This window comes from Pteropus vampyrus, unplaced genomic scaffold (assembly GCF_000151845.1).
Source record: "Pteropus vampyrus isolate Shadow unplaced genomic scaffold, Pvam_2.0 Scaffold5, whole genome shotgun sequence".
NCBI classification, from domain to species: domain Eukaryota; kingdom Metazoa; phylum Chordata; class Mammalia; order Chiroptera; family Pteropodidae; genus Pteropus; species Pteropus vampyrus.
Genome location: NW_011888786.1, coordinates 15,150,004 through 15,172,869, shown reverse-complemented (window position 1 = coordinate 15,172,869; position 22,866 = coordinate 15,150,004).

Genomic DNA, 22,866 nt, shown 5'->3' with positions numbered 1-22,866 from the left:
ATGTGGCATAGATAAATGTCTGTGTCCCCTGAAAATTTATAAGTGGAAACCTAAACCCCAATATATTTTTAAGTGGGGCTTTTAGGGAATGGTTAGGTCATGAAGGTGGAGTGCTCATGAACGGGATTAGGGCTTTTATAAAAGAGGCCCCAGAGAGCTCTCTGCCTTTCCTGCCATCAGCAAAAGATGACTCTATGAACCAGGAAGTGGGCTCTCACCAGACACTAAATCCTCACGTGCCTTGATCTTGGATTTCCCAGCCTCCAGAACTATGTAAATTTAATTTTTGTTGTTTATAATCCACCCAATCTGTACTACTTTATTATAATAGGGCATACAGACTAAGATAGAGTGAAATCCATATTTCATATGGAAAGAGAATAAGGTATATGGAATAGGCAGAATAATGCCCTTCAGAAAAAAAAATAAAGTCCACCCTAGAACCTGTGAATATGTGACCTTAAATGGCAAAAGGGACTTTGCAGATATAATTAAGATACGGATATCGAGTTGGAAAGATAATCCTGTATTTTCTGGTTTTGCCCAATGTAATCACAATGCAATGTTCAAAGGAAGATGTGACTGCGGAAGAGAGACTCAGAAAGATGCAAAATTGCTGCCTTTGGAAAAAGGCATGAACCTAAGCTTGTGGGTGAGCCCTAGGAAAAAAAGAAAAAAAAAAACAGGAAAAATTTTGTTGTTTGTGCAATGGAAAACCATTTAAGTTTTAAGCAAGAAAGAAACGGTTTGATTTTTGTTCTGTGAAGAGTTCTCTGGTCACTCACTGTATAGATATGGTTAGAAGGAGGAAAAATGGAAATGGAAAAAAACAACTAGAAAGCATTTTGCAATAGTCCAAGTTAGGAAGTTTTAAAGTTGTCCTATTAATCCTGCTAAATATTTTATAACTTTTATGAGCAAATTTACATTTAGAGGTTTTTTTTTTAAGTTAAATAATTCTACATGGATTTTCTACAAGAAAATTGCAGTTGTCTGTCTCTTTCCCTCCCTTCATTATATTGCTTCTCTTTGCTCTGATGTTCCCCAATTTAAATATAATCTATAATTTGGAAATGAGAATTTGGTGCTCTTTCTTAATCCTGTTTTTTCATCTTCTTACCCAACACTAAAACAAGATTTCATGCTTTTCACCACCCAAACTTACCACAAAATTGGCTAGAACTCGAGTGAAATGCAAAGGAATGAGTTGGGTGTTCTTGCTTTTACATCAGTTGGGTTCATTTTATCCTTAAGCATATTTGTTTGTGTTGGTCTAAATATTTTCATTCTGATAAACAAGTGTTGAAATTATAACAGTTTAAAACGGTTCTGAATCCAAGGCATGCATAAAAGAGAGATGTTTCTCTTTGTCATATATTTATATTGCATTCACTATTACTTCATTGTTTTATATTTCCTTTAGTATGATTTATTAAATTCTATTTATTTCTTTAGTAAAACTCACATAAATTGACATGAGAAAAATGTAGACTTACTTTTTCTGCAGTTTATCTTAAAATCAAATATTTCAACCAACCTACATATTAAAGAGTTATAATGACTGCTTACAAATGCCACATATCATCAAGAAATACTGTGAGTGTTGGTTTTCTAGTATGGAAATCTGAATGTGATGTTTTCTTACTTGTTCCATTATTTTAATGATTTTATAAGAAAGCCTTCATTGACTTCTCTTCCTCATGTGGTAGTATTAACACATTTTCCCAATGGGGTAGGAAGGGAAGAAGCCTTCCATCATTTATCTTGTACCTAAATATTTAAGTGCGTCATAAGGAATTTCTAAACCTTTCTGCTGTGCTCCTACCATTAATGGATTTAATTTTCAGAATATGCCATGATGCATTTACGCCCATATTTTTGCATATACAAAGTTCATTGTATCAAATGCTTTTCCACATTCTCTGACTGGTGAATATCTATTCAAATATGAAACCCTTATTGAGTATTTCTAACCTGTAAAGAAAGCTTTTGATAATATTTCAAAAAAAAAATCAGAGTTGTTGTGCCATCAGATATTTTACATGTGGCCCTACTGTAGTACTTATAACAACTTTGTAATTGATGTTTCATCTGTTTGACTCTAGTCTGTGACTGAATTCCTAGAGGGAAGTTCTGTTTTATCCTATATGTTATTCACTTTTGTATACCCAAGTGTTAACTCTGACAAAGATTTGGTTTCAGGGAAAACATTATTAATGATTAAATAAATCGATTGTTTCTTTAGTTGCTCCTTTCTTTAGAAATACATCTTATGTAATCATCTTCTTTGCTTCACAGAAGTAACCATATTTAATGAGTTAGTAAGAAAATTTAAGTAAGTAGAATTATTATTAAAGACACAATTTTATTTGAGTGAATGTACTTACTTTGCAACTTTTTCTTTTTCCTTATCTCTTTTCACATATGTGTCATAACGTGCCTATGTGTATATTCCCCCTAGCAAACTCTTAAAAAAGTAAAAATTAGATTTTATTTTACTTGTCTTTTTAACAAATTGCTTGTTCTTTAAAATTTTTGTTTCTGAGGTGGAATTTATTTTTATATATGAAAAATAAGATAGCCACATGGCCTGACTAACCTCAAGGTAGACAGTAAAAAGGAAAAAAGCAAAGGCTTTTCTTCCTCTTTATCTTCTTTGCCTTTGCTTTTATGCTCGTTTATGGATTAATCACATCAAGGTCAATTGTACAGTCATTACTCTTCCTGGAAAAACTTCTAACTGAAGTCAATTAACGAATCAGCTGAGAAAGCAGTAGCTTCACTAATTCTTCAGTGTTTAATCAAAAGAAAAACCTGCTTTAATTTTATTTCATTTGGTCTGGGGTCAGAATCCTAGCAAATATACCAATCTCTGGAGAGTTTCTAAATCAAATAACTATTAACTCGAATTAATAAAATAATTAAATAAGAGAAGAATTTAAATAGAAAAAATAACCAAAATTGCTTTGGTAATAGGTTTCAAATTGACAGAAAGTATTCTTCCTGAAGCAGGTAGAAGGCAAGGAACTCTCCCTTAAGTGTCTATTATATACTAACCCCCGGGCTTGACACTCTAACTTTTTACTATAAAGTCCCTAGCTCTCAAAGAGAAAACCAAGAATCATGATGAGAGGTTAAGTAGATTAAAGACAAACAAACAAAAATATTATTACTATATGAAATTCATTTAAAATGAGTTTATATTATTTATGAACTAGTAAATAATTACGTAATACGTTGTATATTTTGTATTAAAATATTTAGCACAGAGGTTTTATTTTTTCTAATAGACAGGTATCTAGATTGCATAGACTTAATTTTATACATTATATCCATCAGAGTTCACCAAAAAAAAAAACCAGAAACATAGAGTGTGTGTGTGTGTGTGTGTGTGTAGTGACAGAGAGAGAGAGGGAGAGGGAGAGATTGATTTTAAGGAATTGGCTCATGGTATTATGGAAGCTGGAAGGCTGGAGAATCAGGAAAAAATTTATATTGCACCTCAAGTACAAGGCGGAATGAAGGCAAAATTCTTTGCTCCTCTGGAGTGTCAGTCTTTTTTCTTCAAGGCCTTGACCTGATTGGATGAAGTACCCACATTATGTAGAATAATCTGCTTTACTCAAAATCTTATTATTTAAATGTTAATCTCACCTAAAAATATATTCGTAGCAACATCTGGACTAGCATTTAACCAAATATCTGAGTATCATAACCTAACCAAGTTGATATATTAAAATTAAGCATCATACTTATAATCTACTATTCTCCATAGAAACTTTCAAATGCTAACATATTAGTTATAAATAAAATTTATACTAAATGCTACTTAAATGACACAGTAAGTGAACGAATAAAAAGAATATCTTAAACAAATAAGAATAAATTCTAATTCTATGAAGGCAGAGTTCAGAAGGCATCATCCCCTTCTTCTTTTATCTATTATCCCTAAATAATAACGTTGGTGAGACATGCAAGCTAATCTCCACCTTCAGTGGTAATATGAACCATAGTATATCAAAAAGGGCTGCCAAATGCAGTGAAGGTGAAACCACGGTAACAAAAAGTTGCCTGGAGAAGACATCTGCCCTGCAGATCTTAAGCAAAGACAGTAGAGCTCAGTTCTCCAAAGTAGTTGCTACACTAAATAGGAGCAAAACTAACAATCCCTTATTTGGAACCACAGGAAAGGGGTACAGAAGGTGGTACGTGGATTCTCTTGGAGCCTGTCGCTAGTGAGCAGAATGGGAAGATATGTCAAAAGAGGAAAAGTAGACATACCATCTTTGCAAGAAACAATCTTTCAGTAAGATTGTTTAAGATTGGTTAAGGAGGAAGGAGATGGGTAAGAGAAGGGAGACGAGAGAGAGAGAAAGAGAAAGAAAGAGAGAGAAGTACACACAGAAGTCCATGTGTTAAGGAGCTTTAATAAGAACAGGCAGAATTTTTCTAACAAGGCATTGTGTTGGGTCCTTTGTTCACCTTAGACATTTGACAAATGGCTTGCCAAGAAGAATAAATTACCTTATTCAATCCAAATCAAGGTAAATAATAAAAGGATGCACACACACCACAGAAAAAAAGGAGAAAAAATAACAGTAAAATGGCAGATTATGATCCCTCATTGAAAAAACAATGCTGCCCTGAGAAGATAAAAATTGTCCCAACATATTGCCATGAAGTCAAGGAAATAAATGAATAAGCAAATTGAATCCAGCCTGCCAGCTTCCACAGTAGTGTGAAATCAATCTCCTCTTTCTCTCTTTATATACATAAAACATGTCAACTACCCTCCACCACTATAATAAAGCATCATGACCATGAATAACCATAAACAGCAAACAAATTCCAATGCTATTTATAATAGTCCATATCATAGAAAAATGAGAAAAAAATCTGCAGTCTTTTCATTGAGTTGTTGTAAAACACTGATCTGACTCAGATGTCATGAAAAATAACCCTTCACCAAATCACATGTAATAATTTTTTTAAGATCTAAATGAATTATTAAGAATCAAAATCCCATAGGTCATTAAAAGGAATATACAAGATGGATCCATACCAAGAACAAAAGAATTGTGAAACATAATTGGCAAAAAATATATAATCTTATGGTTATAATTTTAATGTTGAAAATTTTTGATTTTTTAAATATAAGATTTGAATATATATAAAATTATAGGCAGAAAAATAAGTATTTTATATCATTAAGAAAATGATTCATTTTCCAGTAACATTTGGAAAAACTAGATAGCCATTTGGGGAAAAGAAAATAAAAGTGATGTCTACCTTACTTCTTAGAGAAACATTCAAGAGGGAAAAAAGTTTTAAACATTAAAAATAAAATTTCAAAAGGATTAGTAGAAAATATGTGAGAATTTCGATGTAATCTGCAGATGCGAAAGGATTTTCTGAGTCTGCGTCCAACCACACATGCTAAAAAAGATATAATTGATTAATGTGCATACACACATATGTGGACATGCATATTTCTATAAATGTACACATATATACATATATACATGTTTAAATATATATTTTCTAGCAAAAACACTAAAAACTATATTTAAAAACTTTTGACAAAAAATACACAAATAATTCAAAGACAACAAAATTATTTTTGCTAATGGACTTTTTTAAAACATAACATACATTTATTCTTGTACATGTTTGCACACATTATATATAATATTTATAATCTAAAAATATATAATATATAATAATATATGATGTCATTATATATCAGCATATGGTTATATTCTATTTCATAGTAAGAGAATCTATAGATTTTTTTAAAATACACTTTAAACTTAAATATTAAGTGGCTTGATTTTCAGATCCATAAATTGTCATCTCATAAATATTTCCCATTAAAATTTACCAGGTAAATAACCTTATCTAATACTTATAAAACCATAGGGAGCAATTTCATTGATTACTATAAAAAACTGATTTTTCTCATTGTTATTTTCATATAGGAAACAATTTATACAAATGTTTACATCTTCAGGTATTTTATGAGTTCTTAATCATCATATGCATTTATAAAGATGTAAAGCAAATTATGTTGTCTTCAGTGAACTAATACTTTTTTACTTTATACCAAGCAGTTCTGTTTTAATTCATTCTCGCACTAGCTTGATAACTTGTCACTGATATGATTTATGAACTATGAACAGAATCTTCTGATTAAAGTGCTATCCTATGAACCTGATCTTGTTGTAAATACTATAAATGGTTATACCATAACTCTTAAAGTATTTAATTAAAACTTAAAATCATTGATGTACTAAAAAAATTATGTCATATATCTTTCTAGCAATAAAGAACTGCTTAGAATACTTTGAATTGTTATGTTTTTCCTTTGCTGCTCTTGTTCTTCACATGGAGGTTTTCTTTTAACAACAAATCTTGATCATTAGCCACAAACTCTTCTTATTTACTTACCAACAAAATAGTACAGAAAAAACAAATACAGTGCATATACCTGGCCTAATTCATCCTTTAGTCAATTTTGTTATGTTTTAATTGGAAATGGAAATCTAAAATAGACTTCTAAATTGAAAGTTAATCTCTTTTGATTGTTTCATTGAGAGGAATAATTTGTAGAGGAAAATATATTCAGGCCTAACTCTGGTCAAATAAATATATTTGCAAAAGAAAAATCAGTATAATAGGAAGCGTTTCAAATTGAATAGGTCTACTCTTTGTAATATGGCATTGTAGAGTACAACAAAAGTTTATCAGGAATATTCTTTTTGTGTTCTCAGCATTTGACCTCAATCATATGTTTTAGATTCAATTGATTAGACCCTCTCCACCATACTAAAAAAAGCACCAAGGTAACAATACCTAAAAACTATCAATTTGGACCACATATACAATCATTGACACAAATTATGAATTATTTATTCCAGGCCATGTTCCAAATTTGTTTCAGTCAAAAAAAAATCACTTATCTGTGTATATAAATTTGGACACACATACCAGAGTATGTATGCTTATTCAATTACAAAAGTTAAAAAGCAATTTCTTACATAAACATATAATATAACTGTGTCAATATTAATGAGTAAATGTAAAAATATTTATGAGATTGTTTAGAACAACAATCAGAAAGAAAAATCTAAATCCCAACTTGTCTGTGGGTCTCTTAACAAGTAAGAAAAGAATCTCATTTTACCTAAAACAGTAGTTTTCACGGAATGCAACTGTAGTTTTTATACATCGAAATTATGGAAGTAGAAGGTTTAGAAAATGCTTTTTCAATGGATGGACTCTGTAGATTACAACGAAGAAATTTACATTATTCAAGGTGATAAGAATAATAGGTATAACTTTTTATTTTTGGTTTTGTGTGTGTGTGTGTGTGATGGAGCTGACCCGAAGTCCCACTATACATATTTTATGTCCCTCCTTAATGAAGATAATTAATATGTGTACAATATTTCAAGGGAACTTAGTATATATGGAATTCAAATTAAATGTCGATCTCCAGTCCAAATCTGGTTTCTTACTTTATGATTCAGTACATTTTTGAAAATAGAGTAGAAGCATCAATTTTTTTTTTTTTTAATAAAATACACTCTCCAAATGAAGATGTCACTTACTAAGAGCAATGAGGTTGAATTTCCAGTAGTAATGATTGCCTTACCCAGAAGCAACATAAATTTTATGGGACAAACTTCTCTTTTGAAAAATGTTGTATACTTATAAGGAGTGTAGCCTTGATAAAATGCTTCTCAATGTATTATAATACTGACCCTTATGAGAATGAAATCTTTTGTCTTAGTAGCACATTCTAACATCAAAGCCTAATTAACCAGTAGTTGAGTAAGAATAATATTCTCTTAAGTTCATACCGTGGTTAAATCTTATTTTCTAAAAGCATTAGTTAACAATATAAACTATCAATTTGGACTACATGTACAATCATTGATACAAATTATGAATTATTTATTCCAGGCCATGTTCCAGATTTGTTTCAGTCAAAAAAAAATCACTTATCTTTGTATATATATTTGGACACACACACTTATTCAAATTGTTATGGAAATGGTTTTAAATAGTAAACTAGGAAAGTCATGGTGATTTGATTCTCAGAATAAATTTTAAAAGCATTTGTAGATTTGGTAGATGATCTTTATCAAATTGAGGAAGTTCTCTATTTCTAATTAACTTAGTTTTTATCATGAATGGATGCTGGAGTTTATCAAATGCTTTTTCTGCATCTATTGATAAAATCATGCAAATTTTTCTTCTTTAGCCTCTTGATGTGATGGATTACATTAATAGATTTTGGAATACTGAACCAGCCTTGCATACCTGGAATGGTCCATTTAGTTATAATGTATATATATTTTTTAACGTTGCTGGACTCTATTTGTTAATATTTTGTTGAAGATTCTTTCATTTATGTTTATGAGAGATATCGATCTGTAATTTTCCTTCCTTGAAAAATATTAATTTGGTTTTGATATTAGGGTAATTAGGGACTCAGAGAATGAATTAGGAAGTATTTTCTCCGCTTTAATCCTCTGAAAGAGATTGCAGAGAATTAGTATCCTTTCTCCCTTAAGTGTTTAGTAGAATTCACCAATGAAACCACGTGGAACTGGCAATTTCTATTTTTTAAAGTTATTAATGTTAATTCAGTTTCTTTAATAGATGTAGATTTATTTGAATTATTAATTTTTCATTGTGTGAGTTTTGATAGATTGTGTCTTTCTAAGAATTGGTCTATTTTATCTAAGTTATCAAATATATGGGCATAGATTTATTTATAATATTCCTCTATTATCATTTTAATATCCATGATATCGATAGCAATGGCCACACTTATTTATTTAGTTATTTGCAATTACAGTTGATATTCAATATTTTAAATTAGTTTTAATTGTACAGCATGGTGGTAAGACATATAATTTATAAAGTGATTCCCTTGATTAGTCTAGTACCCACTTGGTACTATACATAGTTATTACAGTATTATTGACAATATTCCCTATGTGGCACTTTATATTCCCTTGACTATTTTTTAACAACCAATTTATATTTCTTAATCCCTTCACCTTTTTACCCATCCCCCCAACATCCCTCCAATCTAGCAACCATCAATTTGTTCTCTGTATCTATATGACTGTTTCTGTTTTGTTTGTTTGTTTTGTTTTTATATTCCACATATACATGAGTTCATGTGGTATTTGTCTTTCTCTCGGTGACTTATTTCTCTTAGCTAATACCTTCCAAGTCCATCCATGTTGTTTCAAATGGTAAAATTTCATTATTTTTTATGGCCGACACTTCACACCTGTCAGAATGGCCATCACAGATACATCAATAAGCAGCAGGTGTTGGTGAGGATGTGGAGAAAAGAGTACCCTCGTGCACTATCGGTGGGATTGTAAATTGATACGGCCGCTATGGAAAACAGTATGCAGTTCCTCAAAATATTAAAAATGGACCTACTTTATGACCTAGCAATTTCACTTCTGGATATTTATCCAAAGAAATCCAAAATACTAATTCAAAAAGAGATATGTGTATCTGTGTTCATTGCAGCATTATTTACAATAGCCAAGATATAGAAGCAACCTAAGTGTGCAATTGAGTAAAGATGTGATACATACAGACAATGGAATTTTTTAAATCAGTAATCTATGTCTTCTCTCCTTTTTTTAAGTTTGCCTTACTAAAGGTTTATCAATTTTATTGAACTTTTCAAAGAAACAGCTTTTGATTTTTATATTCTTTTTTTCAAATTTTTTTGTTTTTTTTATTTTTTTTTTTTTTTTTTTTTTTATTTCTTTTTGTTTCATTTTTTCTTTTTTTCTACCTTCTTAAGGTGAGAACAGATTGCAAATTTTAGATCTCTTTTCTTTTGTAATACACACATCAACTGCTATAAATTTACTTCTAAGCAGTGCTTTTGTTGCATCCCACAAGTTTAGATTAGTTATATTTTCATTTTTTTCGAAATGTTTCAATTTTTTTTCTTGAAATATCTTCTTTGACCCATGTATTCCTTAAGAGTGTGCTATTTAATCTCCAGATATTTTTGTCTTGTCTAGCTATATTTCTGTTACTGATTTTTAGTTTCATTCCACTGTGATCTGGGGGCAAACATTGTATGATTTCTTTTTTAATTAAGCTGTGTTTTATGACTCAAGACTGGTCTTTCTTGATTGAATGTTCCATGTGAACTTTACAAGAGTGTATAGTCTGTGTTGTTGGTTGAAGTATTCTATAAATGCCAATCAGTTGATAGATAATATTGCTTAGTTTAATGATATCCTCACTGAATTTCAGCCTGTTGTACTTTCAGTTACTGAAAGAGGGATGTTGAAGTCTTCAGCTATAATTATGGATTTGTCTGTTTCCCCCTGCAGTTCTGTCAGTTTTTGTCTTACATATTTTGATGCTCTGCTTTGGGGCACATAGAACATTAAGGATGGTCATGTGTTCGGTAAGGGTTCTGTGGAAAACTGACCTGTTTATCATTACATAGTGCCCCTCTTTATACCTGATATTTCGTTGCTCTGAAATCTACTTTATCTGAAAATAACATAGTGACTTCTACTTACTCTTGATTAATGTTAGCATGGTATATATATATTTTCCATCTCTTTACTTTTCATCTAAGTCTTTATATTTAAAGTGGTTTATATAGAAAGCATACAATTTAGTTAATCCCTTTTAAAAATATTTTATTAATGTAATATATACATAAGGAAAATACACATGAATGAATTTTTATAAACTGAATACACCCATAAAACTTACATCTAGATCAAGAAATCAAATACTGTTAACATTCCAGATGGGTCCTCAGGCCCCTGTCAGTCACTTCACCCCATGATGCATAGCCACGAATTAGTCTACTTGGGCTGCTATAACAAAATACCACATACATGGTGACTTAAATAACAAAAAATTGTTTCTCACATTTCTGGAAGCTTGGAAGATCAAGGTGTCAGAAGATTCAGTTGTTGGTAAAGGCTTTTCTCTTTGCTGGCGGATGACTACCTTCTTGCTATGACCTCACATGGCAGATGAGAGAGACACAGAGACAGAAACAGAGAGGGAGATGGAGAGAGATCATGTGTGTACTAGTGCTTGGGCAAGCAAGCTCTCTGGTTTTTTCTTCTTCTTAGAAGGGCACTAATCTCATCATAAGGGCACCAGCCTCATGACCTCATCTACATTTAATCACCTCCCAAAGGCCCCTCCTTCAAATACCATCACATTGGTGGTTAGGGCTTCAACATATGAATTTGGGGGTACAAATATTTGGTTCATAACAGCCACTATCCTGATTTCTATGAGCATGTATCCAATGCCCTTTTTTGGCTTTTATAAAAAATAGATCTGTAGTAAATTGTTCTATCTTCTGTCAGTGTAAAAAAAAAATATATATGATAGACTTTGAAATAAGGGGGGAAAAAAGAAAACAAAAAAATTGAGTGTCCAGGAAACACAATTCCAAGTTTCCTTCAATTTCCATTCCTTACTTCTCTACTCCCATTGTGTAAGAAGACAGTTTTGTATCTATTTACACATTAATTTCAGCACTCTTTATGAGTGTTGCTTTATCTTCATTGAACAGGTTGTAACATCTTACCGGTTTCCTTATTAATTAATGAGTTAAATAAAATTTTGTCATGAGTTTATTTTATATTTGCAGGAGAAATCTGATTTTAAATTTTATGGAGATTATGCTACAAATTGAGATGCCCAGTGGTACCTGAGCCATGTAAACCGTGTGCTTGAGAAGTATACTGCATATGCAGATATATCTCAAGCATGTCTTTTTTCTGGTTGCCAGAGATAAATCCAAACCAGCAAGAAAACTTTGCGGGCCTTCCGTTTATCTAGTCAGTTTTCTTTTCTTCCTCTCTCAACTGATTTTGTGGGGTTTTTTTTGTTTCTGGTTTGCTGATAGCCAGTAAGTTGTTCCTCATTGGTAATAACACTAATTTGAAGTTTGCTTTTATGGTTTGACCATTTGAACATCTCTGTAAATAAATTCATGGATAATAGAAATCTATTGTCTGTTTAGGAGAGATGACGGAGAATTTAGTTCCTTGGTATTTTTTATTCTATGTTCTTTTTTTTCTGTTCTTAGCCCAAATTAGTTAAGCATTTTGTGTCTACAATGAAAGATGAAGGCTTTTAGATGTCTGGATCTGTGCTTTTTTATTTTTGCTTTTTCTTTTGACTTGCAGCTCAAATCATAAAACTGAAGCTATGAACTCTTCATGTACTTGCATGCCTGTGTGTCTGCAATTCAGAAAGGTCTTTATGTTTAATTATTGGTTTGTAATATTTTCTGTCTCTAAAATATATTAGTAAAATAGGATATAAGTTCTCTTAAATTAAAGGATTTTATCTTATCAAGACAAATAAGAGCTTACATATACTATGTATTTATAAACTTCCTAGAAAGTAAGCCAATTAAATCTTTATATGTACTCGGCTTAAGAAAAAAATCTTATAGAAACAAACTCAAAAACTTTTTAAGAATCCAAATTCACAAAGTTAAGGTAAAATCTTACCTTACCAAACAAGACTAGGTCAATAATGTCGATTTAATAAAAATATCTGTGTTTCCTTTTCATCAGTGTTAGTATAATAAACGTACATATTTTATTCTACTTGGATTTTTTAAGTACTATATGAGTTTCTTATAAAATAAGTTAAAATTACTTCTATATGTTTTTAAGAGAGTAAAAATCATAATATTACATTCAACTAAATTGAATGATTATCCTTAAAAGCATTTTATTTCTAAAATAATCCTTTAGTATATCAGTTGATGGTAATTTTCAAGATCTTTAGACCTAGGACTGATACTAGATTGAATTTTGTCATGAATAATCACCCATACCTACATAATTTTTAAGAGTCAATTATCCACACCCACGGTTGGTCTATGATGTAGAAGTTATTTATGTTGATTAAAAGTGATCAATTTCTAAGGTGTTTAAAGTCTTCTAGGAACGATAATGATAAAAGAAATACTACTGTGCATGTAATTTTTATTTATCAAGGAAATAATTACTTTCCTAAATGAGTTGTTCTCAATATTTTTGGTGTCCAGGCCCTTTTATACACTTGTTACTTAATTAGGATAACAAAGGGTTTTTATTTATTTGGATTTTAGCTATTGATATTTACCACATTAGGAAAAAAGCTAAAAAATTTTAAAAATATTCGTTGATTTATTTGAAGATAACAAAGATGAATGAATTACATGTTAACATCATGACTATTTAGTACTAATGTGAAAATAATTTGACTTCATGTACTCGAAGAGAAAACTGCTATTGTTAATTATCATATGGTTTCAAAATATAAAAGGGTATAATGAAGGACAAAATGAAGTGAATTGTATTTAATTTTATTTATAATACCTGGACTGAAAAGAAGCTATAAATGCTTTAAAATCTTAGAAAAGTTCACCTCGGTTTTGATGGTCTTGTTTTTTTGGTTTACTGATAAATGCCCTCATCTGTATCTAAAAGGACATGCTATACTTTCTGTACAATCTCCCTAGACAGCAGAGGTTCCATGTTTTACTAGAATAATTTTCTGTTCTTTATGTTGATTTTATTATGCCCTTTATTATTTAAGAAGACACGCAAAGAATAACGGTTTCTCAATCAAGAAAAAGCTAATGTTTTTTTACAACAATGCTACTTTACATATTTGTTTTTAAATGTTTTGTTGTCATTTGGATGAAATGGATAACAGTATTGTTTTTTAGGTACCCATGATTTCATCTTAAATGTCCATTCTCCTCAAATAATGTTTTTGGGGGCTTTATGGGCTTTGTAAAATTGCCTTTTTCTTTTAATAAGAAGAAAAGAAAGGAGAAAACTTTCAAGATACCTTTTTTATCTAAAACTATCTTTGAGATGTTCCCATAGGGCTCTGAAAAATAACAAAGATTTGTTCTATTGCTTTGTAAAAAAAGATGTTAGAAATAATTACCTATGTTTGATGTATTACTATTATACAAGTTTCAGGGAGGGAGTTATTTACTCAGAAGAGACTTTCATTATTTCCTAGATTAGATTTTATAGATAAAATGTTACCAATAAAATTATTTCAGAAATTATATGCTTTACGGGAAGTCCACAGAGATTTGGTATGCCTTTAACTTTCTCAATAATTTTTGTAACCTCAAGAGAAATATTGATCAAAATTCTTGCAAAATGGTTTATTAAATTTTCCTATATTGATCAGTCATATGGTGATGCTTTGCCTAATATATTGAACAATTTTAGTATTGGTCACAATTTCAGTTATTATTTAAAATTTTTACTTTGCCACAGCATTTCATCTATTATTTAAATCTAGTATCTTTAGGCAAGTGTTTTATAAGTGGGGATGTGATCACACTTCCCTCTTTTTGGTCAACATTATTTTCATGAGATTCATCTACGTTAATCCACATAGTTGTAGATCAGGTTAGAACTATTGCATTGTCAATAGTCAGTGTCTCTTTCTTTGTTAATGAGAGGGAATTCACTTTATTTTGGTATGTATTCAGTGGATAATTTTTATTATTTCCTAACATGCAAAGTGTTTTCTGGGATACATAGGTAAGTTATTATAACCTAATGTACCCTTCAATATACAAGTTGTATGTTGAAATATTATATACAAAATAATCAGTTGATGTCACAAATTTCCCAAACTTGCAGTCTCGACTGTAATTTGAGACACATATTTGAATATTTATGTACAGTAGAAGTGGAATTAAAATGAATTTAAATATATTTCAATTCATATTTTTCATATAATATTTTCAATGTTGTACAAATTTAATTTACTTTTCATACCAGATTCCATGGCCTCTGCTAATTCATTTCCCTACTTACATAACTTTCAATTATTTACATCATGAGATTTTTTTTCTTAAGAACAAAAATAAAGATGAAATAGGAAACAAAACAAAATTATTGAAGCTTTTTATTCAGGTTATTCTAGCTCTAAATCATTTGGCTCTCCAGGTAGAAAGCAACTTTCAGTCCACTTTATCACTGGCCCATTGGTAAAATTCCTCTTTGAGTGCTTCTGATTAGGGAACTTGAATTTTTTGTTTCGTTTCTTTTTCATTCATGATTTTTTCTTAGTCATCACTGTAGCCACTGTGTTTCAGTAAACAAACTACAAATAGGATATGAAAATCTCTGCTGACTTTCTGTCTCCTATAAATATTCTCTCAATTCTTGGTTTTCCCTCAAACAAGTTAATTGTTGTTGTTGTTGTTGTAGTTTTCTATTATAGAATCTTTACCAGGACATGTATTCTATGGCCAAACTTGTAGACATGAGGGGAAAGGGGAAGTAGATAAAAACCTTATTTTCATTCCAGGCAAACATTTTTTTTTTTTTCCTCTATTGTACTCAGCCTTGAAACTAAAGCCTAAAAAAAAAAAAAAAAAAAAAAATCAATAATTCCCTTGATCAGCTAATATGGAGGTACCTAAAAAATGTGTTACTGCTATGAAAACCATCTATGAAAATGTGAAACATTAAAAGGCACAACTGTGGAGACAGTAAAAAGATTAGTGGTTAATAGGAGTTCAGGTATAGGGGAAAGAGATAAACAGAAAAAATGCAAGTCATTTTTAGGGAAGTGAAACTATTCTGTGACCCTACAATGGCAGATACATGACATTATGATTTTTTAAACCCCATAGGATTGTAAACACAAAGTGTAAAAACTAGTGTAAACTAGGCATTTCAGTTAATAATGTTTGAATATAGGTTGTCACTTCTAACAAATGTAGCACACTAATGCAAGATAGCAGTAGCAGGGGGAATTGGGTAGGAGAGGGAATAATATAGAAACTATGTACTTTCTTTAAGCCTAAAATGGCTTTAAAAAATAAGATATATTTTAAAAATGTATTTGCCAGACATTTAGGTTAAGTAAACTTTCTTAAAATTAGGGAAATATTTTTAAAACTAGATTTGTTTTCATTAAATAGCTAGTAACATAGATTTTTATTTGTTTATTCCAACTACTTGTATTCTATAATTATGTCTTTGATTTTTTTTTTTTTTACTAATTGATATCTGCAAAACATATGTGAGATGATGTTGGACATTATATTATCAAAGTTTTATTTTTAGGAATGAAAACAAAGTTAAATGTTCAATATTATTTAAGACAAGTTAACTCCATTGCACACTGGTAAAAAAAAAATAGCTTTTAACATTTAATGTAAGTCTACAAGAAGATAGGGTCCAAATGATCAGATAACTCAAACCACTTTACTGTTGGAAGTAAAAAGTACTTTTACTGAATTTAGTTGGAAAGTCAGGGGAAAAAAGTAATGATTACAAATAAGACTGATATCTGATTTTATTCAGCTGTCAAAAAAGCAGTATTTGGCTTTTCCACTTGGAACTTAACTGTAAAATTGCTTGACGGTTAAATTGGCTGAGAAAATAGAGGAAGTAAATTCTCTAAACTAGAAATTTGATAGACATTCTTCTTTGTATAGAAGTAAGTACATTCTGTCACTAAGTTACTCAGTGCCCAGCACACTCAACTTTCTTTGTTTCCCACAAGTTGAGGCCAAAGGAACTTATGCATATGTAAAATGTTATTTCTACAAATATTAAATCCAGTTTGTAAAGGTGAGCAGTACCACAGAAGCAGGACCATGGTTACTTAATGAAAATTTTTCCTGGGACCTCACTATAATATGAAGATACTATATGTCATACTATATAGAGGCTTATGAATAGAAACAATGATAGAGCTTCCTCAATTGGACATTTGCAAGAGAGAACTATCCAATGAATCTATTTTAACATTTCTGGGTGTGTGTTCCTCAACTGCTAAATAGGGATATTATGCTATTGCCAGAGAACTTCCTGGGACCACAAGAGCTGCTTCAGACCCACACAGAAATATCCTTGAGTGCATGAGAGCTTACATTTCCTTTGCTCATTGCACAGCTAAGACTGTCAGGGTAGAATTGTGAAAGCGGAGCTTACCTGCCTCTGGAAGTGATTGACCGTGAGGTAAATTTATACTGTAGGACTCAATGTGGGATCTAATGTCACTACATCTTCCTCAGAAATGGCACCCTTGCTTGGTTTCGCTTTCATCCCTTTTCCTGCCTCCATGCCCTTATGTTTTCTGGAGCACTTCCTTAATGAGTCTCTTGTACATGAATTTTCACCTCAGGAAGCCGAAGAACCTAGGTGAAATCAATCCTCTGCTATATACTATATGACCACAGATAATCACACACTATTATGCCCAATTTTCTCATCTGTGAAGTAGTTACAAAACTAGCTCCAACAAAGGATGAAGAATAAATGAGTTAAAATCTATGAAATGCTCAGAAGCACTACAAATTTTTAACTATAGTAGAACTAATAGGTCTTTATTTTAAATGAATAAAGTGAATTAGTCAATTATGTAAGTTTTCTGAAGTCATACTGTGACAGCCTGACCCTGCCTGGAAATTTCCTGCTTGAACAAGTTTGTTTCTGACTGCCCCCTGCCCAGGACTCCCCGTCTGACTTCAGTTTTCTCATAGCTTACCAACCAGTCACTGTTCTTCCTTATATCGGTAGCTATGTAGGAATGTGGAAGTATAAGACTATAAAACTGCCCGTTATGTTACATTCGGGACTCAGCCTTTGGATAAGAATCTGCTGAGCTGGTGCCGGCATCAATAAATGCTGCTTCCTGCTTATAGCCTTGGTGTCCCATCTCTCTGTTCGAGAATCCCTCAACAATACTGTACTTCCGAAATTAGAGCTACAATCTAGCTTTCCCAACTGAAGGCCTGTCTTCTTCACACTGATTCATTCATCAAATATCTTTTGCATGGCCAGATGTGAAAGGCACTGACAATATACCAAAAAGCATCAATACAGGCAGAAATTTCTAACGTTACCAAAGTTATATTCTATTTGGTTAAAAAAGATAATAAAAGCTAAACAATTAAACATATAACAGCAAGTTGGCTAAGAAATGTCAGGGATGCAACTTTAGATACCATGGACTGAGAAGTTAACACTGAGAAGATGGTATTTGAGGAAAAAAAAATACAAATGAAAGAGAGTAATCTATGGAAATATTAGGCCATAAGGTATAGAGCACAGTGAGTGCTGGGCGTTGTATATATTTGGTATATTCAAGGAACAGCAAGCAAGGTAGCCTGTGAGATTAAGTCATAAAGAGTAACAAGAACTTTAGTTAGAAATTAAGTCAGAGAGGAGAACTATAATTTAGTGCTTTTAAATAATCGTGACCAAGATGGTCTTAACATTTCCTTTAGCTCGATGGAACTTTTTACTGGCTTTTCTGATTCCACACCAGGGATCTCCTCTTCCTTTGAGCAATTGCTTTAGAGAACTTGTGATTGTAAATTACTCCTCTTCACCTTTGAGATGTAAATTCTTTTAAAAATCTCTTGTCACTCTCATAACCCAGGAATATCTGTCTCAAGGACCTGGGGAGTCATCCTTTTGAACTGTAATTAGCAAGGAAGATAACACAACCCTATTGCCCAATTTCTGTGGGAGAATAAGAGCCTAACTTCCCTGTGTCTTGTTCCAAGGTGCAAAACTACCTTCTGTCATAAAAGATATGAGATACTTATTTTTCCTTTGGATAAAGCCAAATAGCAAACACAGTAGCCTACCATCCTCCAGTACTTTTTCACTAGTTCACTACAGGGCTTATAAATCCTCTTGACTTCATTTCAATGAAATTGATTTCAGTTCGAAATAATTGTCTCCTCTATTGCAATAGTCTGAATAGTCTTCCTTGTTTGTTTAACTACAGTACAAGCGTTGCTTTAACAATAAGAACTTTAGCTTTTATTAAACTGGTTAGGAAGAAATTTAAGGATTTTGAGTGGGCAGAAAAGAATGTTGGAAGGGAGGAGGCGGTAAAGCAATCTGCCCAGAAGCATTCAGTACTCAAAGAGTCTTGCATGACTCTTGCTTACAGGTACTAAGACTGGAAATAAAGATCTTATTCCAGTAGTGCAGGCTTCCATGTGGTGATAGAGGTCTTCAAATCTACTGTATCTGAGAACAGGGACCTCTCATTTAACTATTACCAATTGAGGCTTAAAAGCAGCCAATCTAACTTTAAACGAATTGACATTCTCTTGACTCCTGCCAACATGTACAGTATTAATTTGAGCCCTCCTCTGAGATACTAGGTGGTGTTTCCAGCAACATGCTATTGAATAAAGATATATACATAGTAAGAGCTAAGATGTTATATTGTATAAGAAGTAAAATATAAACATTTTTAATATATTTATTCATACATATTTATTGAGTGTTCATGGAATACACATTGGCTAAATGCTGGGGGGACTATGACAAATAAGTCTATTGGCTTATTTTTTCCTCAAAGAAGACTTGAAAATAACAGAATATAGCAGAGATCCCTAATTCAGTTTAGAAGGTTAAGAAAACTCAATATTCTGTATTTTATTTTATAAACCTAACATGTTTTGAGTAGACTATAAAAAACAAAATACTTAAAAATAAATTTCTGTTACTAATTTCAAATACCCAAAGTTTCTTACTCGTTACTCAAAAGTAACCATAATTGGCTTTGCCACTAACCTGTGAGTACTGTGTACATTTAAACAATATCTGTTGACTGGATTGGTAAAGGCATTATTACAAATCATAGATATACGAACAGTAGCCATCCCTTCTTTCTTTCTGTTTAATGAGATGTTGATTTTGTTCAGGTATCGTATCTCCCAGATATAGATGTCGACGCAGGACAGGGCACTTTTCCTCGAGGTGGTGGAGAGAGATCAAGCTCTGCACTGAGAGGAGAAGAGGGTCCTTGGCGGAGAGTGTACAAAGAATTCAACACACACACCTTAGAGTCAAAGGAAATTTTATTAGAAAAGGGATAACACTCCACAGACAATGTGGTCTCCTCTCAGAGGCAGAGAGTGAGAGGGACAGTGAAAGAGACAGAGAGACAGAGTAAAGATATCGAGAGGGACCCAGAATGTTCAGGGAATTCAGTTTATATGTCATTCTTTAGTTCCCATTTCCTTTGATATGGACATACAGTGAGGAAGGGGAAGAGTATGTACCATGAATAGGTAAGAATATAATAGAGTGAGAGGATTGCTGGCAGTTCCCAGCCTTTAATCTTTAGGTTTCCCTTGGTTTTAGCTTTAGGAAAAAACTCTGTTGGTTCCTGTTTCCCCTTCACAGGTATGGGGAATGGGTTTTTAGCAATCCTAGTAGAAATCTTCCTCTGTTCTGAAGGTGTCCTCCTGGCCTGCCTTCAGGGCTCATCAGCATATTGCAGTCTCTGATTGGGGTTGATTAACTTTTTAATTCTCTTGCCTCTTCCCAACATTAATGCGACCCACAGTTTCCACTGTGCAACTTAGACCTTCAAAGTGGCCCTGAATATTATGAAGATAAACCATGCCTCTTGCTTGTGACTGGTGCAGAAGTGATCATATTACCCAATTCTAACATAGCTAATGATATGAGAAAAAAATATACAGGTGGCTATCTGGAGACAACTTCCTGATTCCCAAAGGAAGCCACAAAATTATGGTACTTTTTATTTTTTTAAAAATATTGCTTTGGGAGTATGAACTTTGAATGTCTACTAGGCTGGAGGTGGACCAGTACCAAAAGTGACAAAGTTGAAAGATAGAAAGTACCTAGATATTGCTGACACTGGTGTCCAGATGAGTCATTTAACTCTGAATTCTGCCTTACATCTGGTCTTCTTGTTATTAGAAATAATAAATATTTTTATTATTTAAGCCAGATTGAATAAAGAATTAATACACATGCAACAGAATGCATCCTAAGTACAATACTTTGTACTTTGTATACTTTGTATACTTTATTGTGCATAATAATAAGGAACCCAAATTCACATAGAAACTAATGGTGACTTGCTGAAGGTGATGAATAAGATGCCAAGTTTAGACTTTAGAGACCAATTCTTGACTTCAGGAGAAAAAAAATGGGATTAGGAAGAATAGTAAGAAGTTAATACAATAGTTTAGGCAAATAATATGTCTAAACTAGGGAAGTAGTAAGAGAGTGAAAAGATAGAGTATTATAAAAGTTTTTAATGAGTTGAAAATAGCAAAACATCATTTATAACTAATTCTGAGTGATAAGGGAGCAAATAAAGACAGAGAGTATTTCTGTTTTTCTTCCTTGGTTTAGTGAGTGGATAGCATTGCCACCTATTGAAATAGAAACATCAGAAATTTGATTACTTTGAAATACTAATTGATGGGCTGAAGTTATTTTTATAATGTCTTCTAAAATCTGCATTTATGAACTTGAAAAAATGTTTCCCCCTTTTCAACAGTTCCCAACTAAGTTTTAATTTAATAGTTAAATTTAATAGTCCCTGGCTAAAATTCTGACTTTTATGTGTAAATCAATTATTATTAATAATTTTTTTTTAGTTTTTCTAATTGTATTTGTTTCACATGCTATACCAGCCTTTATAAACATTAAGTTTAAATACGTGGACAAATTTAAATATAAAGATGGAAGGTTTCTACTGGATTTTACATTTAATATTTTTGAATCGAGGTATTTCTCATATTTAAGAAAAAATGTGTTTTAACATTTTTCATTTATCAGTATTCGAATACTTTGTATTTTCTTTGGGCAGTGAAATACTTAACAACTTGGGATGGCTATTTTACTGGTTAAGATATACTTCAGTGACCTGAAATCAATGCCCATTTGTCACCACTTCTTTTCATTTGACCTTCCCACTTCCCATTGTCACATTGTTTGATTATGTAGCTAAGCATCAAAGCACTTCTCACTCAATGTTCTTAGCTAGATTATCCAACCTTGACCTTTCTGTATTAAAAGAATCTTTGAAGTCCTATACTGTACCAGTAGATTATGCTACACATTGAGAGGCTTTTAAAGTGTGATAACCTTTAAAAAATCATCACTATTTTATTTTATTCAAAGATATAACCACAGTATATATTCAAGCCATCATGCATGTATATGAAATTCAACATATTTATTCATATTAATAGAATTACACATGGGCACAATAATATCCCTGTGAGTTGAACTATGCATAGTTTTAAAATTTTTAATATCTGAATAGGCTCTGCAAAAATATTTTATTTGGCATTTCTGATAAAAGGATTTCACATTCCAACAAGATGAATACAGTAGAATATATAGAGTGCAAATTTTGACCCCTCACTTTCTTTTGAGACCTGCCTTTCTTGCTTCCTAAGCCAACCATGTTACCTCTGCTGAGTCAATTATTGTGCTGCTGGCATCAGTGACCATTTAAATGGCAAGCATGTGAAGTAAGTGGCTCTAGCTAATGCCCTTCTCTACATGCACATACAGATTTACCAATTAGAGAGAATGCAAACCTATATATGGCAGTGGTCCTTTTCATACTACGCAAAGAGATTCTTTCTATAGAATGAAGCTAACTTATAGAAATATTGATAGCCCTTGATGATGTAAATTTTTCCCTTAGGTCCAGACATCCTGTAGACAATTTCCCCTACAGACTAGTTTATACAAAAAATTCCTTCTTTAGAAAATTTGAGTAGGTTTTGTATCATTTAAATGCTTTTAAAAGCTCTAGATATTAGAACATACTTCTCTATCACATGACATCACAGAAACTTTTTAAGGTTAATTTGCATCATGAATCTCCAAGAAGATTGGCCAAATTTGTTTTATCATGGAAGATATTTTTATTTTTCTGAAGAGAACACATGTTAGATTATACTACCTCATAGCTATCAACTAAACCTTGCACTAAACTAAATAAAAGTCAGTAAAGGTCACTGAGACATGTACCTGC